The sequence below is a fragment of the Sylvia atricapilla genome, chromosome 3, assembly GCF_009819655.1.
Source record: "Sylvia atricapilla isolate bSylAtr1 chromosome 3, bSylAtr1.pri, whole genome shotgun sequence".
Taxonomy (NCBI): Eukaryota; Metazoa; Chordata; class Aves; order Passeriformes; family Sylviidae; genus Sylvia; species Sylvia atricapilla.
In genome coordinates this window covers 110572110-110595318 of record NC_089142.1, presented here as the reverse complement: position 1 = coordinate 110595318, position 23209 = coordinate 110572110, and positions in this window count along the sequence as shown.

Here is a 23209-nt window from a genome sequence, read left to right as displayed (position 1 = left end):
GACTGTGAACAGAGCAGGCAAGAGATGGGTTTGTGCCTTCAGCATGGCTGGGAGCTCAGGGGATTTTCCCCCTTAGAGAATAAATATGCTCAAGGCTCTCTCATTGCCTGGACACTGATATCTCAAATGTCACTTCTGCAGCCACTCAGAGCTGAGGAAATAAAACCACCCTGATTCCTGCCAGCTGAAGGGCTCAGGCCATAAACAGCCCCAAGCCAGAGTGCTGCCTGCACTGAGTTATAGAGTCAGCTAATCTAGTACAAAATTAAGAGTAAACTGGTGATTTTTTTCCTCCCAGTAACAAGAATGATGTACAGAATGTATTTTTGTGCCATTGCTTGCATTTGTTCCTGGAATAAGCAAACAGACAGTGTTTGATCCTCCATTAAGGAGCAAAATAAGAGAGTAGAAAGCTTTTCATGCTGCAGCACAAGAGTTTCAAGCAGATTTTTAATCCTAAAAAAGATTCAGTTTAATATGCAAGGTGTCCCCCCCAGTAATTAAGCCCAGAGAGACCAGCTTCTAACACATGTAAGTATTAGCAAGTGCACAAAACTGAATGATAGAAGGTGATTTTGCCCTTTCTGAGGAACACTGGGGTTTATTAATAATGCCAAAAAATGGTCAAGTCTGGGCAATGTCACACTCTGCTCACAGTCAAACATCTCAGCTCTATGGAGCTGGAAACCTTCCTTTAAAATAATGGGCCCCTGGAATATTGATCATGTTTTTACTGTAAAAAGGCACCAGTTGACACTTGATTTTCCATTATCTTCCATGCTGCCCTGCAGTGACTTTAGACATGAGCAAATCCAAGCCTTTCCTAAAGGAGGTGTTAATGGATTGAGCTCAGGATGGTTTCTCCTGAATCCAGCTCAAAGGCTTGAATTTCATTTAGCAGAGGGTGTTAATAGATGGTAATATTCAGAAATGAACCACTTTTTACTTCTGGATGAAAAAAAAAAAAAAAAAAAAGATCTTGGAAATGGAGAAAAAACATTAAGCAGGAAAATACTTTTCCTGATTTAAAATAGTTATTTCCAGATAGGACAAAGGCAAGTAGATTTGTCTGTGTGCAAATTCTAAAAGGGTCTCAGGGAAGAATGATGTTCATGTTAAAAATAGGTGAAAAATTTTAAGGTTTCTATTTTCTGAAAGATATTTCTTATTTTTTAATCATGAATCACCCGACCATAGCCTGTCAAACTGGCCTTTAATCATAAAGAAATCAACTTTCAGATTCATAAATTCCTGCTGTAACAGGAATCTTTCCTGATTCTCACTGGTTACAGAATCTCACAACTCCTGCTGGTGATCATTGTCACGCAGTGGTAGGAATTACATGGGTAACTTTTCATCCTGAGATTCGAACATTTTAACCTTAAAAATAATTTGTATATCCTAAGCATTACACAGGTCTGTACAACAGAGTGACAGGAAAAGGAATGGAACAAAATGGAAGTGAAAAATGGCTGGAAAAGGGCTTTTCATTGCTTGAATTTATTTTTTTTTTTTTAGCCTCTGAGCCAACCTAGCAGTAACTCACGCTCAATAAAAGCACCCCAAAGGACTTCACTGCCCCTGCACACGGCAAAACACATTTTACCATACCTCAAGACCCAACCTAGTTTCTTCCACATCACAATCACAACGAAGGAAACAGAAACAACGAGTTATTTTATGTGTGACATCCTTACCAACACTGGCAATTCCACTGGCAACAGTGCAATTCCAGATGGGAGAGGCTGCAGAATTCCTCCATCTGCATCAAATACAGACAGTTAAATAAAACACAGCTTCCTGAGAGTGCCTCCCTCTCCAACAACAGCCACGGTGTTCCCATGGGAAAGCTGTGTCCTACAGCCAGCTTGTCACACTCCTGCTGCACAACAGGACCTGGGAATAGCTTTGGGAATTCAGCTTCCAGCAGCCCTTCAGCTGTCAGACACAGGAACATTCTAGTAGGAGTTACTTCAGCTCCAGAAGCAGCCTCCATATAAAGGTCAAGGTGTCTCAATGCAATCCTTGATAGCACATTCCAATCTTGCTTGAACTGATTGTTAGAGATTTTCTACCTCAGCAGAGTCCTGATCACTGGGTTTAAGTTTGCAATTTTCAACCTACTTTTTTAATGAAAATTCCTTCCCTGCCATTGCATTTACAGCAAATTGCTGCGGAGTTTGTTGGCGTCACAAAACCAACAGCAACAAAAAGAATATCGAATAGATTTGTTCTGATTCATGTTGTGAAAGCTTCTGGAATAAAAGCACCAAATATTCCAGGTTCATCTGTGACAGGTGGGGAGTGACACTCTGGAAATGGAACAGATGTTTGATTATGGTGAAAGGGGCATGAGAAACAGGGAAGTTTATTATTATCACTTTTGTGTTGGCACAAATGCATCGAGTGTTACATTTGGAGAGATGCAAAGGGTTCAGAATAAAGGTTTCCCTTTTTCTGTCCTCTGAAATACACCTTGGTTACTGCTCACTCAAAGACAACGGTCTCCTCAAGAACTTTATTAAACATTTGATTCTAAAGTTTGTCTCTACTCACTGCACACAAACTGCCAACTACAAGGATTGTTTGACTGGAGGTTTTTGGAAGAGAATTAATAACTCTGTAAGTGACACTAAACTGGGACCTGGGTGGGTCCCTTTTTTCTCTTTTCAGGATCATCTAAGACCAGTTTTGTGGGAAATACAAAGTGTGTGTGTCACACACCTCGGCCAGGGCAGAGGGACCTGGGATTGGAGCACTGGGATGCCACAGCAGGTGACATTCCATGGAACCTTCACTGAAGATGCAATTCTGCCCCGAGTTTTGGAAACCTGGAGCAATGAAGAGTGGAAGAACTGCACTAAGAAAAGCTCAGTGAAGAACAAACCTCTCTCCAAACTCAGCTCTGTGCGTAAACATCAGTAGTTGAGGCTAAACATTTCAAAACCTGATTTCATTTACTCTTCAAACAATTCCTTTCCTTGCTGGGTTTGATTATGTTCTAAATGCCCTGCAAAAGCTGTGCATGGCATTTTTGAGGTATTTGTGTCACCAACACCAGAAGTATCACCCAGGAATAGCCTCCTGTAGCCAGTCAAACACTGTGCACCAAGTAGGTTGATCAGAAAAGCTGGTCAGCATTTCTTAAGGACAAACTCTATTCTGGTATGGTCTCTTTTGAAATTATTATTTTATTTTTTTTTTTTTTTGAACAGCAGCAGTTTTGCTGGCAGCAGCACAGGTATTTTGAGTTCTGCAAGAGAATTTTCAGTATGCACAAAACTTCTGTAAATTGTCCAGAATAACATAGTGTTCTGCCCCAGTGTTCCAGGATCTGCAGGAAGAGAGGACGGCTTAGCCTCTTTAAAACTGAAGGAGGAAAGAATTATTCAGACAGGAAAAGGAAGGTGCTACTCAGAAAATCTCAATAACTTCATATCTGTCTTTCTCTCCACTGTATTTGCATTTGGAGCCTGTAACAAGAGTAATAAATTTCCTGACCTGCTCAGAAAAATGGATAAAGAAGAAACTCTCCTATAGAGTGGGAGCATGAACCTAACAAAACAGGAGAAATGCTTTGGGGGGATTGAACTTCTGAGTGAAGCCTGTAAAATATTCATTAATCTTTGCTGTCAACATAAAATCCAAACGTAATTCAAGACACTGTGGAAGGGAAAGCTTCTTCTTGTACCTAGCAACTGTAATATTCCAAATGTTTCTCACTGCCCAGGTGGGGAGCAAGCTCTGCCTCTGGAAATGCCTGTCACAGAGAGCTGCCCTCAGCAACACAAACCTCCTGTCCTCTCCATACATTTTTTCCATTTCAGTTTCAATCAGGAATGCCTGGGTGATTTGGAGAGGTGATTAGGTTGCATTCCTGTTATTACAAGTAAGGAAATCAATACTAATTCACTTAGCTTTATTTTCTAAGTGGCTAAAGAGATGTAACATCATCCTCCAACGAGGGAGAACACTTCCTGCGTGTGTTGGAATACTAATAAGAATTGGCTCAAGGTAACCACTCAGCAAGAGCTGTTTGCTAAAGCCAATTAGTTATTAATCAGGAGCTTGCTCATTTTTAAATGTCTGACAGTTTTAAAATAAAGGAAAAAAATACAGCCTGGAGAGCAACAGCAAACGCAGAAACTGCCGAAATCAGATGAGAAAATAAAAGTATGTAGCACAGATTTTGTAATCCGAAACAGATAGTGAAGAGAAATTCATTAAAATTAGAATCTTTCAAAACTCTGAAGAAGTTTAAATCCACCTCTGCAAATTACTCTTCTCTGCTCAACATTTGAACTTAAACCGAGGGCTTGGAAATGCTGCTATGGAATAGGCACGTTACAGGTTACACATTTCAGATCAAAGGGTCAGGGATGGATGGAAAAATACTCTGCAAAAATATGCACTTCACTTCCTTGGCTTCCTCCCTGGAGGTCTGCAAGGGCTGAACACTTAATGCTGAATAACCTTTCCTGGAAACTCTTTGTAGTGGATATAAGGCATTGAGAGAGAACCTGAACCAGAGGAGAAAGGAATGTCCCTCAGCCCCAGCCTCTGAGTTTTCTAAATCCATCCAAAATCCACCCCAGTTTAACTGCAGAGCAAAGTCCTTTAGTGCAAATATCCTCTACCAGCAAACTCTGTGCTGCTGCAGCCACTGAGCCCTGCACTGGTCCCCAATCAACACGAGACCAAGGCAATCCAGGATTTCCTGGCCATTTTTCCTGGCATTCAGTGACACCCTGATTGCAGCAGTGGCCATTCTACCCTTTCTCCCTTCAAACCCATCCCTTCCAGTTTTGTTAAGGACCTACAGAGGTTTCCATCGGCTTAAACAATCAAGTTTCCCAGGATAAGAAATCAATAACCATTTAATATTTAAGCAGCTTACAAGCTACAGCTGAACTCTGCATGTGGCAGCAGCGTTCCAACTACAGGGAATTTTTGCAGACCTCAATGCCCAGAGCAGTGAGGTATTAACGTGGCTCCTGCTTATCTCTATTTGAGAGCCCAGCACCCCCCTTCCAGAGCAAATACTGCTCATGGTGCCTGCCAGTGCTGGCTGTTTCCCCCACTGAGTGCATCCTATTCCAGTCTGGGGCAGCATTGACAAGGAGGCCTTAATGGAGATAACTCCAAGCCAGACAAAGCCCCAGTGGGAAGGGCTTTGATTCTCTCTGCCCATAAAGCAGGTATTGGGATCGATTCTGCCCCTGCAGCTGATCCATGGCTGCTCTGCTCTCCCAGGATATGTTTTTGCTGTGGGCCAGCTCCTGAGAATATCTTCCATGACTCTGCAGAAACAGAGCACTTAAAAGAGAGTTTCTGTGCCAAGTGAATAAATGCAGCCAGATGTGATGGACTGGTTGGGAGTTCAGCACTAAGAAACCACAAAATAATACAGAGAGTGTACACAACGAACCTTCACTCGGGTATTTCCTTTGGACTCAGAGGTATCCCTGCCAGGAAAGGGCTCAAAGGGCAGGTGAGGCAGGAGAAAGAGCTCAAGGGAACAGCTCCACTGATCCAAACTTCAGGGCCTTCCCCTGTGTCTACTTGTCTGCACTGACACAAAGAGATAAAAACTGAAAAGTTTCCAAATGTGTTTTCACCTCCAGTGAGTAGGTGAGAAGGAACAGCTCAATTAAATACATATATATATATATATGTATAAAATATGTCTAAAATGTTATATTTTGTAGACAAATTTGGCAAAAGGGATCTCTTTTCACATTGCAGGACAGCTTAAAAGCAAAATAATTCCTTCTCTTTTCTAAGCTGTGTGAATACTTTAACAGTGAACACATTAAGTTTCAAAGGAAATCAATGTTATTTATTCCAAGCTTTTAAGAAGAGGTAAGAGACCTGAAACAAGGATTTTCTGCAGATAAAGACTGTTGGGTCCTTGTAATCCTCAGCTTGCTTTTTTATCCTGAGAAAATGTACTCCTTTGTTGCAGCTAGCTGGCTGCTCCTGAACATCCCTAATCCGTGAGGGGCTGAGCAGCAGTGGCTGAGTTTGCAAGCAATGAAAGCCCTCATTAGGAATGGGTTTTGTCATCTCCCCGCACAATGAAGAGATTGCTGCCACACCACGCACTCATCAATCGCTATTGTCTTTTCCCGGGTGATAATTCTGTTTATTTTCCTACATCTCCTCGTGGCCGGAAATAATTGAATTGAGAAGAGAGAAAGCAGGCAGCTATGATTCCCTGAGGATTTCTGTGCGTCTCCCAAGTCTTCTTTTTTTTTTCCTGTAGTTTCTCACTCCCAAGCTACTTGAGGGTGAGCTACACAGGGCTTCTCTGAGATGCCTCTCAGATGAACCTGAGAAGATGCATCTCAGGTTCTCTGAGATGCACTTTGCCTATGAAAAACTCCTTGATTTTTATGAACTCCTGGTTTTTAAAACTGCCTGATGACTTTCAGCTTTGAGGAGCTCCGGAACCATCCGAGAGCTGCAGGGGATTGGGCATTCCCAACTAACTGTGCCAAAGGATGGATTTCCTGCCACAGGCTGCTCAAAGCCACCCCAGTGACTCCTGTGGGGCTCTGAGGACACGCTGTGGTTTCCCAAGGCAGGAGAAATGGCAGTTTTATTTAGCAGCCACAGAAGGCAGCTACCAGCAGTTGTTTACAGGAAAAAACACCCAGTGACAAACAGTTCCTGGGAGCATCCAGCCTGTGACACACATTTTTCAAGGAAGCCAAGCCTGACAGGTTGTCTTTAACCTGGTATCAATCAATAGAACAGCAGCAGCAGCTAATCACACCCATCACTGCAAAACACAGGGGAACAGCATTTGGAGAGGCACAGGGAGTTGGGAACTGGCAGAACTCTGCTCACAGACACTGTGAGTCCAACACCCCCGTGACGGGAACAACAAATCAGCAGCAGTGTCTCAGGAGGAAAGCCCTTGGAGTAACACACTCCAAATTTCACCTATCCCACAGGCAGAAAACAGAGCTCCAGGCCTATTCTATGTTTCTGGCTGAAGTCACACTAAAAGAGATCAGCTAAGAAACAACAATAAAAGCTCGTTACCTTGCTCGTGTTGCCTGTTGTCACTGAGGATTCCAGGGGTGTTACTGCAGGGAGTGTGCAGGAACAGGGACCTGCGGCTTCCCAATCACTAATGGGTGCGTTATGCTAAGGGTAGCTGAGTCTCTGGGGTGACACACTGGCACGGAAATTTTTGGTCTGAGCTCTTAACTACAGGAACTTGCTAGTAGAGTTTTCCAGGAGGAAAAAAATGTCACTATCACATTTACTCGTCAATTACTGCTAATAGAAACAAATAACTTGCTTACTTAAAGTAATTACAAATCTGGTGCTAAGAAACAAAAATTAAGTTAAGCAAGCACAACTCATTTCTTCATCATTTCCCCACTGGCAAAAGAATTAAATTACATTTTGCAGTTTTTAGGAATGCTTACTATAAATCATTGATTTTATTCTAATAACATGATTGAGTCGTCTACAATTTTTTTCAGGAGTTGCAAACGCTTTCACAACTCCAGATTCTCACCAAAAAAAAAAAAAAAAAAAGGCAAATGAACATACTGAAATGGTTTTGCTTGAAACTTTCTTCATATCCACACCAGCTACAGGAGCATTTTGCAGATGTTTTCTCTTACACAGGTATTTGCCAGCTTTGTCAGGAACTAAATAACAGAGAGGAATATGCAAACCTGCCTCAGCATGGTGGACAATTTTCTTTTCCTCTGACCATGACAGCCTTTCCAGGGGAACATAAAAGAGGAGATTTTTACAGAGGGCTTCTTCTTTTCACAAGTTACTATTTTCCTAATCCAATTAAATGAACCTGATGACAAGACCTGTGTCTTCTGAAGTTCTATCCTCGTTTCCTTTCATTTGATTTCTTTCAGATTTCTTCCTAAACTTTTCTCTTTGATGCCCACCTGGAACTTAAAATGCTTTTTCTATGCTGTAATGATCCTCTCTTCAGAAGTTCCTGGCTCAGGGAAGCACAAAGCTGTGCACTCACAGGTTACAGAGACTCCTCTCACCTCAGCTGCCCATTCTCCAACAGGTTTGAGCTGATTCAATGCTCAAAGAATGACAGAGCTGCATACATTTCACCTCTTTGTCTTCACCTTCCTCCTCCTCCAATAGTTTAATCCCTGGAGCATTTAATGACCAGCTCCAGCTATGCTCTTAAACCTTAAATCAGCCTGTGACCATTTGCACTTGGGCTGGATTTACTGCTGTTAGGATCTGCATTGTTGTGTTTAGCTTTTCCAAGATAACTGTTGTTTTATGCTTTTGACATAACACAGACACGGAGATGTCTTTTTTTCATCATCTCACAAGTATCTCGGCTAATCAGCATTTCTGTTTCGTGGTTACAGTCTCCTGGCAACCAAACTTTATCTCAAACTGCCCCTTGTTATTTTGGAGACCCTGTGCCCAGAGCATGGTACATCTTTTCTTTTTCCAACCACACTTAGTGCTTTTCCTTGTTCTCCTTGTGATTACCCATTGCTGGCCTGAAATAAAGCACCAGGAATATGCTAACATTTACATTTACACACAGACAACTTCTGTTTCAAGTTGTTCCCTTGCACATGATCCACAACTCTGTCACCGAGCAAACCTTTCCTTTACAGAAAATAAAAAAAGAAAAAAACGAAGAAAACAAAACAAAACAAAACAAACCACACACCCCCCCAAACCACCAAAAAAGGCTTTGGAGGCTCAACTGTGCTTTTCCAAGAGAGGATTCACACATCCCAGCTGTTCCAGCCTCACGGGCCTGTGGAAAAGGCTTACAGACTTCATAAAAGAGATCGGGAGGCTCTTTAAGAATATGTTATCTATAAATTCAAACTTCCTAATGCTGACACAACTTCAGGGAGGACACCTGCACCTCCCAGTAAGTCAGAGCAGCCTGTTTCCCCATGTCATTTGGAGCCCTGGTCGCCAGCACTCCAACCTTTTCAGTTCAGACAAAAGCAGATACCTTGGACCTGGCTCTCTCCCTGTCCAAGGCTTTTAACACAGCACAGACATTTTATTTGACCGGGGGGACAAGCCTCAGCTTCACCTACATGTCACACCTCACACACACTGATGGTTACAGACGTTTCTTGAGCCCTGTTTCTTCAGATTCTCATGCAAAAAATAAATGTGGGGATTTTTTTTTGTATAAAAGCCAGACAGATAAAGTGAAAGACTTGTATGGCACCAGCAAAGTGGCTTAGGTAGTCATGACAACCACGTCAGTGCTTATAAAACTTCCCTTCTTCTTAATCTTTTTTGCAGTTTAGATAGCACACATGCGAGCTGTAAAAACCAGTATCTGATCTGCAGCAATAAAATGAAAAGTAAAATGTTCACAGCAGCCACTACAGCGAGGCTGGGACACTGACAGCCACTGGGTGTCATTATCAGCAGTTCTGTCCAGTTCCCAGAGGGACTCCTCAGTGTGTCCAGGCCTGAGAGGGACCAAGAGCCTTATCCCAGATTTGGGGTGAGCAGGGATGCGCAGAAGGGGGAGGGTTAACGCTGCTTTTAAGGGGAGAAGATCTGACACTAAACACAGCAGCGCATTATAAATGTATTCAAATCCCCAGGTACTTACAATTTCCTCCACCATCTGATCCCAGGAGGGCTCTGCTGCTCAGCCCCAGCTCGAGGGACTGGGGGGTGCCACAAACCATCCTTCCTTGAGCAAGAATCAACATCCATCTTTTGCTTTCAATCTTCTATGCTCATTACTTTTTGACCTAATTTCCAAAGTGGAAACTCAAAATGCCTCCCAGCCTTATCATTCACAGGTGGAAACCAAAGCATACCAGAAATAAACACCCCTCTCCATCCCAGAGAGAAGGAAACAGATTTGCTTCCAGCAAAAAGGGAGTGACTGCTGTCAATAAGACAAAACACCCCCTCTCTGATCAAGTGATAAACTCAAGAAAATTCAAATGCTTTATAGACCTAAATCTGCCAAGAATCATGTGTAGCTTCAAAGTTAAAAAAAAAAAAAAAAGGCTGGCATCTGGATTCTAAAAACTGAGCTCACTTTCATGTACTATTTCTGTTGATTTACTGAGAAAAAAAAAAAACCAAATAAACCACCTCTTTTAGAATAAAACAACTACTGTCAGCACACTAATTTCTTTCTTCTTTCTCTCAGCTGTGAAGAATAGTTCTCTGACATCTGTAAGAATTCCCCAATTTCATGTGATACCGAACTTACAAGGTCTCCATCAGCAGTCTCAGGGAAATAGCTCCATCTTCTGGGAGGCAGCCCTTCTGTGGCTGGGGAGGGAGCACTTCCAGCGGCTCCTCCTGTCTCTTCCCGAGGTTTATCAGTCCTGTTATCAGTGCAGGAACGTTCGCCTCAGGAATCAGTCTCCCTGGGCTGGTCTGTAGCGGCAGAACTGTGAAAGCAAAGCAGAGGGGCTGAGTAAAGAGACTTAGCAGCCAATCCATGGCAATAAAAGCATCCAACAAAAGCAGCGGGCACAGCAAAGACACTCCCGAGTATCCCAAATGCACGGTGACACGTGTAAAACACAAACATCCTTATGATGATTCCTGCCACGAGCAAGTTCCACAGCTCCCAACACAGAAATCAGCAATACCAGATACAAAATATGTGCCAGGATAGCACAGCAAAAGCCTGACAGGAATCTTCTCCAGCAGGATGTTAGCTACTTTTTCTACAAAATGGGAAAACTGCTCTCAGGATTTGGGATACTGCATTTAGCAGTGTACAAATGGCAGTTTGGGATGGAAGCTTTGAATTCCTTTCCAACTCAAAAGCCTCACGTGGTGAATTCTCTTGTCCCCATATATCACACGTAATGTTTCCACAAAGGCTGGGAATGAATTCCCTGAGTGATGCTGAGGAAGCTCGTTAGGTAGGAAACAGTGACTTAAAATTGTGCTGTTTCATCAGCTGTGATTCTGCTTTAAGCATGTAAAGTCTACCTGAAGTCAAATAACCAGGTATCTGCATCACCTTCCTGGGAACATCAATGCCAATTGTTGAGAACTTTCTGTTAATTATACACAAATTCATTATTTTAGTCTCAGACTTTCAGCCACTTTTATGCAGCTTTTGACAGCACTGGCATAACCAACTTCATCTTTAGGTTCCTGTCTACTTTGCTCATGAACTATGGAGAGAAGAACTTAAATTACCTCCACAGGTAACTGATCTTATTATATGTCTCCACCTTTTTTCCCCCCTGGAAAAATAATGAGCCTGAAACTAATACAATCAAAGTTCCCTGGTTTGACCTCAGGGAGCTGTGCTTGGTGTTCCTAGACTGACCTGGAGGGAAGGGGACTCTTATCAAGCAATTAATGAGGACAAATAATCATTTTAGAAGATGTTCAAGACAAAAACCTGTCTGCACCACTCACCTTGTAACATTCAGAGGTGAGAGTTCTCCAAGGACACCAGTAAGAGTACATTCACCATCCCTTCTGGGTTTGATGGGGTTTAGTTTGGTTGGTTGGTTAGTTTTGTTTGTGTGGTTGATTTTTTTGGTTTGTTTCTTTTTGGTGGGGGGATATGTTTTGGGGTAGTTTTTGGTGTTGAGTTTTTTTGTAATAATTACTTAAAGCTTTGTTCTGTAGTTTTAGTGTAAGTACATTGAAAATACACTGGTTGTACATTCAGTACATTGATTGGTGAAAAAGAAATCACCCCACGTTTCTTACACAGCAACGAACCCATCTGAAGATGTTCCCTTGTTTTTCTGATTGTGGAATGTCGGAGACCAGAAGAGAATGGCACATGATTGGATTAACCACACGTGATGCCTCGTGTTTTTTCTTTCTCTAGGTAAATTGAACGAATTGTGTTGATTTCATAAATCACATGGAACACTTTCTTTCAGTGAGGCACAGAAGACAAATATTGAGTCCCTTCTCAAACAAGAGGACAACAGAGCAGTCTCACTCCACAAAAGATTTCCAGTCTCCATAAAATGCTTTCACCCACTATTTTTGTTCCTCTCTTTGTCTGTCCCTCTAGCACATAGACAGAGTCAGTGTCAGAGATTTTAGATGTTTTCTCTCCCTTAACTCCTTCTTGAAACTTCACTCTCAACTTTTGCTGGATTTAGTACAATGCATCTAAAACTTTTCTGGCAGCTCTTACACCTGCAGATTTCAGAAGGATTCTGCCTTTCCCCAAGAGCTCTGCAATTCCTCTTTTAATACAGGAAGCCCCACTGTCCAAGAAGTCTAACAGAGCTTCATTCATTGAATCACAATGTTTTTGTCCAAGGAGCTCCCTGCAGCTCTGCCTCACCCAGGGAGGTGCCAGGAGCCTGTTCCTGCAGGAAACATGGAGCCACATCAGTTCTGCACTCCACAAGGAGTTGCCTGGAGCTTGCCACAGCTGTGCTTCACCCAGTGTCCTCCTGGCCACCACCCTCCTCTGCCATTCCATCCCAACCCAAGTGCTGTCAACTCACAGAAGCCCTGGGTTTCTCTAAACTCTCTCTGCAAAGTCAGGGAGAGGTCGGGACTGCCATCCAAAAATAACTTTCTGCCGAGCTTTAATCAATGAGCTGCAAAAGATTTGCTGGCCCAGACTGTAAAATAGGATTTTAGCTCCTTATCCATGGTGCAGCCTCCTGTAACATGGAAAACAGGGAAACCCCCACTGCAGCTGCAACCTAAGGTCCATAAATAGTATTTTATTAGTGCTCCATAGCAACACTGAGGTGGTTTTGCTGCTCCTACGAGTCACACAGTTGCATGAGCAGGCAACAGTTTGCTTGCTCTGTTTGTCATGCATGAGGGAATAGAAGGGAGTCAAAAGAAAAGAACCCCCATCACTACTGGAGCAGCTGCTTTCTGGTACCTTTTTACTACACAGTTTCTTGGACAAAGCACTCCTGGATGCTGCACTGAAATTTTAACAGCCTGTGCAATGACTGGGAATGTGTGGATAAACAGTGCCCACAAATAGAGCTTTAAAATGACAAATCTCCCTATTCCTGGGGAGGGAAGGCAGAATTCTTTTCCTCTCTCCAAGGCAAAGACTTCAATCAGCTTTCTGTCCCTCCTGGTTCATGGGATTCGTCTGTGGCCGTGGTCAGGGACAGCATCACCTCCAGCCATCACACACCCCAGTCACACAACAGGCTGTGCCAGGCCTGACTGCAAGTTCTCCCTTTTCCCGGGATGAACCAAGAGAAATTCCCACCTGTCCTGTGCCTGCTGGACGGAGAATTGCTCCGGGATCTCTCAGCAAGCTTTGCTCCCTGTTTTCCAGGCAGTGTAAATGACTTGGAGCACACCAAAGGCTTCAGCAGCCACAGCACTGATGCCACCAGGGAGGAAGTGCCCACACATTCAGCACCAACACATCAGGAGGAATAGCTGAGGAGATCCATACCCCTTAGCAGTTTCTTCCCCCTCAGCTCCTGCATCTCCTGTACTCAGCAGATGTTGAAGGCAGGTGATCAGTTCTGAAAAAAAAGAAAAATTCAAATATTTACATTATAATTATAAGTGCTGTGAGGGCCTCAACACCTAACTGTAAAATAAAGATGAATCCTGAACCAAAAAAGGCAGCCCAGTGCTGTTCCTGTCGGGTCAGACCCACCAAGTGCTGAAGCTTTGCCATGGGAAGCACAAGGTGTCCTGGAATACCTCAACAAAAGTATCCCATTGACACAAACAAAGGCAGCACCCCACTGGCTCTAAGGTGGAGCTGACATATGGTAGATTTTGCCTCATCTGTGAGTCATTTTACTGCCTGTTTTTGCCTAGCTGTTTCTTTCTTTTTATTTTTTTTTTCCCCAGCAGGACTTCAGAAGAGTGATGATTAATTTTAAAATAACCATGGACTCCTTTTCAACTTTCCCAGACTAAAACTGAACTTCATCCACTGGAGTCAACTGTAATTAGGCACATTTTAGCACCTTGCTTTTCCAACCTCTAAAAAAGGCTTTGTCTCAGAGGATGAAAAATTTAATCAACTGCAAGTTCCCATGAAGTTTTAGATTCTTTTAATTCTATTCTCAGGAAGATTTGCCTGACCAAAACCCGAAGTGCACAAAATGCAAGGATTTGGAATAGAAGCCTGAAAGCCTCAGCAGGAAATCCCAGAATATCCATAGCAGTACATGCTCCAAACCATGACTATTTTATTGATACCTTTACATCAGCACCCAGGGCAGAATGGGGACAATCAGTAACCTCCTTTTCCCTTTTTTTCTCTACCCTCCTGTTGCTTCATGTGGCAACAGTGTTCATGGTGTCCAGGGAGATGCAGGTGCCATCAGGGAAACAGAGGAGACAAGTCTCTTTGGTTAAGCACAAGAATCCATTTTATTTCCTCCCCCATCCCAACCTGAGGTGGGAGAAGGCAATGAAAGAGATGATGAGGGGCCAGAGAGAGAACCCCAGCTCCATCTCCCCTTAAGCAGAGGGTGTGGGGCAAAGGGCAGGACCTGGAGCCAATGGAGACACACCGAGGGGGAAGGAACCACAAGGGCAAGGTCATTGAGGGGGGCAGAACTGACCAAATCATTGTGTACAGAGATTACATGGAGTGGCTGAAAGCATTCCACACCCTACCCCCCATCAGGACAGGTGAGTATAGGAGGAGGGCTTTAAACTTCAAAACACGGGATCTTTATCCTCAGACACAGAACAACCTGTCAAAAATGAGAAGCGATCACTTCAAGTTCTCCCAAGACTATTTATAATCATTGGAGGTTCTTAGAAGGTTGGCATGGCTGACTACTGTATGTAGCCTCCTTCCACACTCATAATCATCTCATTTTGACAAAATTTCAACCAACTCTGCCCCAAACAATTTATGCTTTTCCACAGCAATTTTTAAATTCTGAAGCACCTGGAGATAACTAGAGAAACTTTTAGCTGTCTGTCAGGAGAGCTCATCTAGATATGGAATACAGAGTCTTCCTTGCTATGTCTTTGAGATAAACCACTGAGTAAGAATTGCAACAAGAACACAAAGTGCAGGGCATTAGAAAGAGGCAGAGCAAAGGGTTCACAGCAAGTGACTGCTTTGGGGTTATTGAGGCTCCAGGAAGTTTAACTTACCACTGATTTTTGCAGCTAAGAAAGTAGTTACTGTGTTTCTGGGAAAAATGCTCCCAGTGGCTCTAAGTGATGCACAGTTGAGTAAATTAATCATGCACAGATGAATAAATTTCTTTAAAAGACAGGGATGGCCACAATCTGACTTTCACACAGCCCAGCTCCAGCTCTTTTGTACTCCTCTAATGGAATGAGGAGCAGAAATGCTGGTGGCTCCTGAGGGCAATGGGGAGATAAAAAAATCATTCCTTATCTCGAAGCAGCTCCCAGGAGAATCTACCTGGCACAGACCCCCTTGTTATCCTCAGCATTTTCTTTCCTGCCTTTCCATTTTTGAACCTCCAGAATGTTTAAGTAAAGCCTGGGGGAGTTTGCTGCTGAGCTCCAGGTGTTTATTTGCAAATCTATTTAGGGCACTTCCCATTAAGTGTTTCTGGAGACTGCCCAATAATAGATACAAAACCCTTCCTAAAAGGCAGCAGCCAAAGGACCTGAGATCACTGGCACCACAATAATGATTGGAAAAGGGAAGAACACTGCAGTGTGGTCACGTTCTCTTGCTTAATATTCCAACCTGCTTGCTAAGCCAAGCTGAAGAGAAGCAGGTCTGGTTTACAATAAGGCACTATAAATAAGGCACTTTCAAATACGGGTTGTTCCATTGCCATTTGGGTTATGTGAGAAGTAAACAGCCTGTAAAAGGTTCCCATCCCCATTCTGGCTGTGTGTACAAAAACCACAGAGGCACATTCTCAGCCTTCTTGTAGGGACATCATTGCCATCCTATTTAACATTTTAGAGGAGCACGGATTTTTTAAAGTTAACACAACTTGAGGGCCACTCACCTCCCTCTGTAACCTTTATCTGTACACACATTTCTCCGTGGAAGTACAAATAAAAATCTGTGTGTCAAACACTCAGTGTCAAAAGACCAATGAGTCACATACTATAAACTATAGTGACTCCTGGGAGCTTTGTGCAACTGGATCAGCAGCGTGCAAACAATAAAGCAGAAAAAACACCCAGAATGTGCTTTTCCTGCTCAGCTTGTTGATTTTGATCATTAAATGGCCACAGTGTAGCTCTCACCTCCTTTTTGTGCTCCCTTCTTGTGAGTGTCCTGACACTGGAGTCAGGCTGCCAGGCCCTGTGCTTTGAGACTCCTTGATTACCAAAAGCTTTGGTAAGAACCACATCAAACAGAGAAACAAATGAATGTGGATCATAGTGGAAACAGGCAGTTAAGATCTATTTCTACTTTTCAAAAGCAATTTTTTTTTTTTCTTTAAAAAAAGAAAAAAAGAAAAAAAAAGGGAAGAAAAGCACACATTTCAGTGTGTTAGATTTCCACACGCCCCAGTGTGTCATGTACCAAAGTACTGGGGTCAGTTCCTCGTGTCACAAACACATCTTAACTTGGGCAACATGAGGGTTTTTGTTTATTGACAAAGATTATTATATTATGTGATCAATAATACAGACCCTGTGGGTATAAACCCAGAAACTCAGCAACAACTGACTGGCTGGATTTGAAGGAAAAAGGAATGTGTCATGTACTTTTAATAAATAGCATAACCAGATTCACATAATGTTGCTTAATGCCATGATTTAGGTTAAATCTTATAAAATAGGAAGAAAAAAGCTGTCCAGTGTGCTCACAATTGTTGACCTAAAACCCATGAAGTGCCAAGCATGAGCTCCATGATAACACCACATCAGGAGTGCAGGTGAGTTATCCAAAATTCAAAGTCAAATGCTAATTTGTCTCTAAGTAAATCATGATTATATATTATTAAGCCAATTTGCAAACCAAGCTTAAAAGATACATAATTAATAAGATGCCTGTTCCACATTGGTGATGAAAAAGGTATTTTTAGCTCTCCCATGTATCACCTACACCACGTCAGATGTGCATTCCTTACCATCAGCTCTGTAGTTTTCCTGCACCTTCCTGACCTGGGAAGTTGGCTTCCATCCTGTCCCAGTGGTACTAAACACACACAACTCCTCCATATCAACCACAGACCTCAGATCTCTATTTGGAAGCCCGCATCTAACACTTTTTTAGCTTTCCCTTTTTAGGAAAAGCTGCTTTGGGTGTCCTTGGGATGACTGCCCTGAATGCAAAGTCCATTCACTGATGAAGAAGCAGCAGCAGTCACCTGGTCCTACACTCTCTTCCCAAAAAATACCCCCACTCCTTTACAGGAAGGGCCTGTGTTTGAAAAAGAGAGGACCCTTAAAAATGAGATGTAGCAGTTCTTGCTCTGTAAACTCTCAGGATAAATCCAGATTAATTTAATTAACTTCAGTGAAATCCTTGCAAAATATTACAGACACAAGTGAAAAAGCCTGAGGATGGATGGGACAGGAATATGCTGCAACACTGGATGGGAAAAAGTAATCCAGCAATATATGAGCAGTTTTGTGCCTTTTTAAAAAAAAAACCCTGATATGGAAAAGTACTTCAAAGAATGAACTCTCTAAAAGCTCAAAGTATGCGATTATGTCTCATGAAAATCAGTGCAACTAAGGATATTTTTTATGAGAGGTGTGCTTTAAAGCACAAGATAAGAGTTTTTTCCCCCTAGAATTGGCTTTAATCCATCTTACTTTTATTCCCTATTACAGTTTCCCAACTGTTTTTTATTTATCCCCTCACTTCCAGGACTTACCCCACAGATTCTCAGGAGCACTTCTTTATACCAGTACACAGGACATTTATTTTTCCAGTAGTTTTTACGTCTAAAAAGGTTTTGACTGTGAGGAAAGTCAGAAATACCCTGAAGCCTCCCATATATGCTCCCAGAAGTGATTTTAATCCCCTTCTTGCATACCAAAGCCTGCCAAATACACATGTGGGCTGGGGGTGCTCAGCCAGTCTCACAAAGAGGGCCTGAAAAGCTGAAGATGATGAAGAAGAAAACTTTGAACGTCATGTGACTGCAAAGACCACACGATTGAACTTGACAAGGCCACGCTGAATTTGCTCCAGGTTTCTCCCTTCCTCTGAAAAGGCCTTTGAAAACTGGAATGATTTGTTAGTTACACAAGTCCATCAATACAACCCTCAGTTACAGACGTGTGCTTTGCATTTCTTACTGGGAATTACAATTCCCCACAGACGTGTAGGTTTGATTTCAACAACAGTGTCCTGGGTTGTAGTTTAGGATGTGTTCTATCACCATCCTCAGTCAATGGCCCATCGATGCCTTGCCCATGACTCACAGATCACTCCCTCCGGGAGTTCTCTCTCTTTAATGGGCCATCAAGGACCCACTGTGTGACTCATCATCCCATTGGGAGATGCTCCGCCCATGGGGAGGAGCCAAGCATTCTCACCTGGATATAAACTGGGATTTGGGACAGCAGAAGCAGCCCTCACCCACTGGATTCCCAGAGGACAGGAGCTATCAGACCTTTCTATGGGATCACTGCTTCAGGAAGACCACCTCACCAGGACTGCTTCCATCACCCTGATCAGGTTGGATTCTGACTCTGTCAGTGGTTTTTCCTTTAGTACTGTTGCATTTATTTTATTTTTTTCGTTTTCTTCTCATTAAATTGTATTTCTGACTTAGAGCCTCTCACTTGGTTTGTTTTCAAACCACAACAAACAGCTTTTTGTCATCTCTGCCCATTTATGTAACCTCCTCTCTATGGAAGCACAGTTCCATGTGTGATTATCCTCCAGGGCTGTACGGCCTTGAAAGCAAAGTTTGTGACTAATCATAAAAAGCACAGTTCCCAAGGCTAATGTCTGCCCTCTTTGCAAACTAAACATCACAGCCACTCTCCTTTTTCATTCCTGTGAGGTCCATTAACAAGTTTCCCCATGTTCCACCTTCTTTGGGATAAACATTTAAGGGAAAATACATTTACCAAATTTAAATATGTATACATACACACATATATATATGTACTTGCCAGGAAGTTTTCACTACTCCTGCTGTTTAAAGTCCAACAGATAGCATATCTCCAAGAATCAAAATAATGAATTCTTCCCATTTTAATGCAGTAAATCATCACAGATCTAAGGAGTCAAGTCAAAACAGACCAGCTGAGCTACTGAGCAAGACACCAAACCACTGAGCCACGTGGAACCAAAGAAAACAAGGAGCATGTCCTCCCGCTATCTAAAAACCCAATGGGCCTCTCTGCGCCCATTCAGACCTCCTGGAAAGAGCAGCTCTGCCCTGGAGAAGGATGCTGCAGGCCTGGTGGGAGGATCACATCAGTGCAGTTCTAACTTGCTGGCTGGTTGGAAAAGTCACAGTTAGTGTGACTTTGCACCCTCGAGACAATTTTCCTATCTCCCAAAAGGAATACACCAGGAGTATCACTAAACAAGTCCACATTTTTCCTGCAGCTGCCTTTCTGGAGCTGCTGAGTCTCTGCTGGCTCCTCTGGCCACAGGCTGGCACAGATCAGAGCCACCCTCGTGTCTGGGAAAGTGTCACGACTGTTACTATTTCAGAGGCTGGACTGTGGTTTATGTTACACCATTCCCACAGTTCACCTGCTGGTAACTTGCTCCTGTGACACACCCACATGGTTTTCACGTTCTTCAGTTTATTCCTTACCATCTGCTAGTCAGATGTTCCAACTAAACCAAATTTTACAGCTCCAGTTCTCTTTGAAATACGCTCCTTTGCCCTTTTGTAGCTCCTCCAATCAGCTTTAGAGCATTTATTTTGCGTGCCAACACCCAGCCTGTAATTCCAAGCGTTAGCTCTGATTTAAGCAAACGCCACAGCCAAGTCAGAGCATCTTTGATGAGCAGGGCAAGTTAAGGCAGTGCTCACACGGGCCATCGATCAAGTGTCAGACTCAGACTTCCAAACTGCTGATAAACAACTGGCATTTCCCCTCACTTGTTACTGAGCAAAGAAACACTCCTGTGCGCTGTCCTTTCTCCTTCAGATTTGCTTTCGCAGTGCCAGGATAAACCAAATTTCCCTTTGGGAGAGAAGTCTCAGCTGCTGCAGAGTGAAGATTGTCACTGCAGGACACAAAACTGGCACAGCATTCAACCTTGTTGGACACATCCCTTGCCCTGGTTCTGCCCTGGCTCCTTTGATGTTTTTTTGCTTTGGTGAACCACATTTTTGCCACAAATACATCCTAAAGAGCAGAACTGGCTCTCACCTGCAAGGAAACCTCTGAAGTACTTTGTGGTTCACTTTCCAGATGCAAAGCACCAGGTTTTGGGGCTGACTGCAAATAAGCAACACAACATTGCTTTCTTAAAATGGGGCCCAAATCCTGCTTTCACATATCCTGCAGCCACCTTTGTGCCACAAGGAGGTTCCTGAATCAGATAAAGATAAAACCACTACAGATAAAGGTGGGATTTAATAAAGCAGCCCTTGAAAACCATCCACTGAGGATCTTAACATTCAACGTTTTTGAAAGAGGCCCATGAATGCTGCACTTCAGATGCAGCATGAACTGAAAGCAACTGAAACTTCAGCAACTGTCACAACTCCTCTGCCAAATCTGTAGGTTTCTCATGCAATTAATTTTCATGCACTCATTCCCATGCCATCGGCAGACAGAACCTCCAACCCTTCCAAGAATATCTGCATTTTGCATCTTTGCTTGTTACATTCACCTCAGGTGATTCAAAACAGCACTTTGCAAAATGCCAGTTCCTGCTATCATCTAAACCCATTCTGCAAACAAAGGAGGACCACAAAATTCCCAACAAGTGTTTTCTGAATGACGTAAGTCCCCAGTGCTCCCCAGTCAAACCCACCCCTGAGCTGTTGGCTCAGCATGGGCAGGACAGAGAGCAGCCCCAACTCCAGCCTGGGAGAGCTTTGGGAATAAACCAGGAAACCAAACTAAACCAAGGCTGTCAGCCCCACTGGAAGCAGGCTTACAGACATTTCTGAAGCAAGAACATCCTTCTGTTTCCTGAAGGGCCCTTGATGTATTTTCCCCAAAAGCCTCTTTTATCACTAGTTGCTGCTTCATTTCCTGCTTGCTATCCTGAACAGCCTTTTATTACTGTAATTCAATAGTAAGAGACTAAAACCAAGCAGGTAAATCAAAGGCTTATGACATTCATTATAGTGATCTTTCCCTCGTACCCTCACGTATCATAAAAACCTTTGCAAAGTTCGAAAAAAAAAAAATCCACTCTGCAGTTGTTTAATTTCCCTTTTTTTAATGCTTGTGATATGTCTCAGAAAAAAAAAACCCCACTTTTAAATACCAAAGTATCCTCAGGGTTTCAGGCAAATGGCTGGCTTATGGGGAACTTGGATTTTGGGCTTCAGACTAGCATGCTGGAATGGCAGAATGGTGCCAGAGACAGAGCAGGATGCCAGACTCGGATGAACTGGATACAGCAACTTAGAGATGCAGCCTGTACAATTTTCAGCTGCTTCTCTGATCAAAGAGTTCTTGCAGCACAGCTTTTAATCCCATCAAATCTACATAAAGGTAAGAGCTGGTACCTCGGAAAGCAGCTTGTTACATGCTGGCACCCAGCTTGGCCTTTGGTATTTTTGAGAGACTGGAGACTGTATATTAAAAGGGTTTAAATTTCTGAAAAGCTGATTGAAAGGAACACTGCTCACCGATAGTTTTCAGGCTCTGAAAGCCTGGTATCAAGTCTGGGGTAGCACAGACTTATTCCTATAGTGAGTGACCTTTTGCCAGAGCTGTAAATCTGCCGTTTTTCAGAAATTAAGCAGTTTCTAGTGCACGTGGCAAAAGCAGGCAGGTCTTTAATGCCAAACTAATTACAACCAACCTCCTTGATGACATCCAGCTATTGTGAAATCTCTAGGTAATGTCAACTGGGTTAAACCCATTCACCTGAAATTTCCCATGCGTGTCTCTATTTTGAAAATAGTTACATCAAATTTGATATTTGGCAAATTAATTGTTAAACAGCACTTGGAAATGTGTTTTCAGTTTTAGTGCTATTTAAAAAGCTCACTGCACCAGCTTGTATGAGCCTCTCTAAGAGCTCTTCATGTGGTAGAGATGAATTTATGTAATTAATGAGATAAAGAGACTCAATGAGATTAGGCACCTTTGGACAGTTGGACTTGTTGCTATGAAAACCTGAATTCGATTCAACCAGTGCTTATTAACTAATGCTAATAATATTAACAATATTAACTAAAGGTCCTAATGTAAGGGCTGCAATGTGAGGTGACAGCATCCACTCTTCTTGTAACTCCACAAATGCAAAGTCAATGATCATGGAAATAATTGTGTGAATACAGAGCAAAAGAGGGGTTGGTTAGGAATGGAAATGTGGCTGAACCACAGGAATTACAAGCACTGTTAAATATGGTTTTCAGATCTCTCTCCTGCAGTTGTCCAGTCTGGAACTTGGTCCTGCTCCAAGGGTGTCATTAAGTGTTCTTTCCTCCTTTGTGTTAATCTGACCAGTAGGAAAATGGTTATGTATTTCCTTAGCCATGGAGCTGGGGAATTGAGCCCTGTAGATGGGGATTCTGAAAGGCTTTGGGAATGCATAACCACAACTGCTTTTACTTTTATTTTCTATTCAGATCGTTATTATTATATTAAAATGCATCGACCTTCTCATTTAGAAGCTGCTGACCTATGAGCAGAAATTTACAGCACCACTCATTGGTTTGCATAGGCCAAGGTGGACCATGAGAGGAAAAGGCCATGAGAAATTCTGAGAGACGTCTGGAAAAGCGAGGATGCCTCATGTGGAATTTTGGTCTGTCAGCAAAGCAGCTCTGGGTGACAGGTACCAGCAGCTCTGCTGAAACATTTAATTACTGGCTGCAATGCAGCCAATTACTCACTAATAATTTAAAGGCTGTTTTGACTCCGAAATTAACTTCATGGCCTTGACTGATTTCCAGGAGTATTTGCTGGATATGTGTGCAACATGAAAATGATCCAAGCAACCCCAACCTCGTAAATCCAGAGAGGCCCAGGGGATGTCTCTGAGCATTCCTCCTCCTTTGTATCCAGTTCAGTGGCAAAAGGGACTCTGGGGGAACTTCAGGCTATGCTGACCCAGGGGGTTTCTCATGGCCAAAAGAAGGAAAATGGTCTGGAGGTTCAACAAGAATTTCAGGTGAAGTTCAGTCAATTTATATAATCTTAAATTACTCAAACTCAAAGATCCATAAAATTC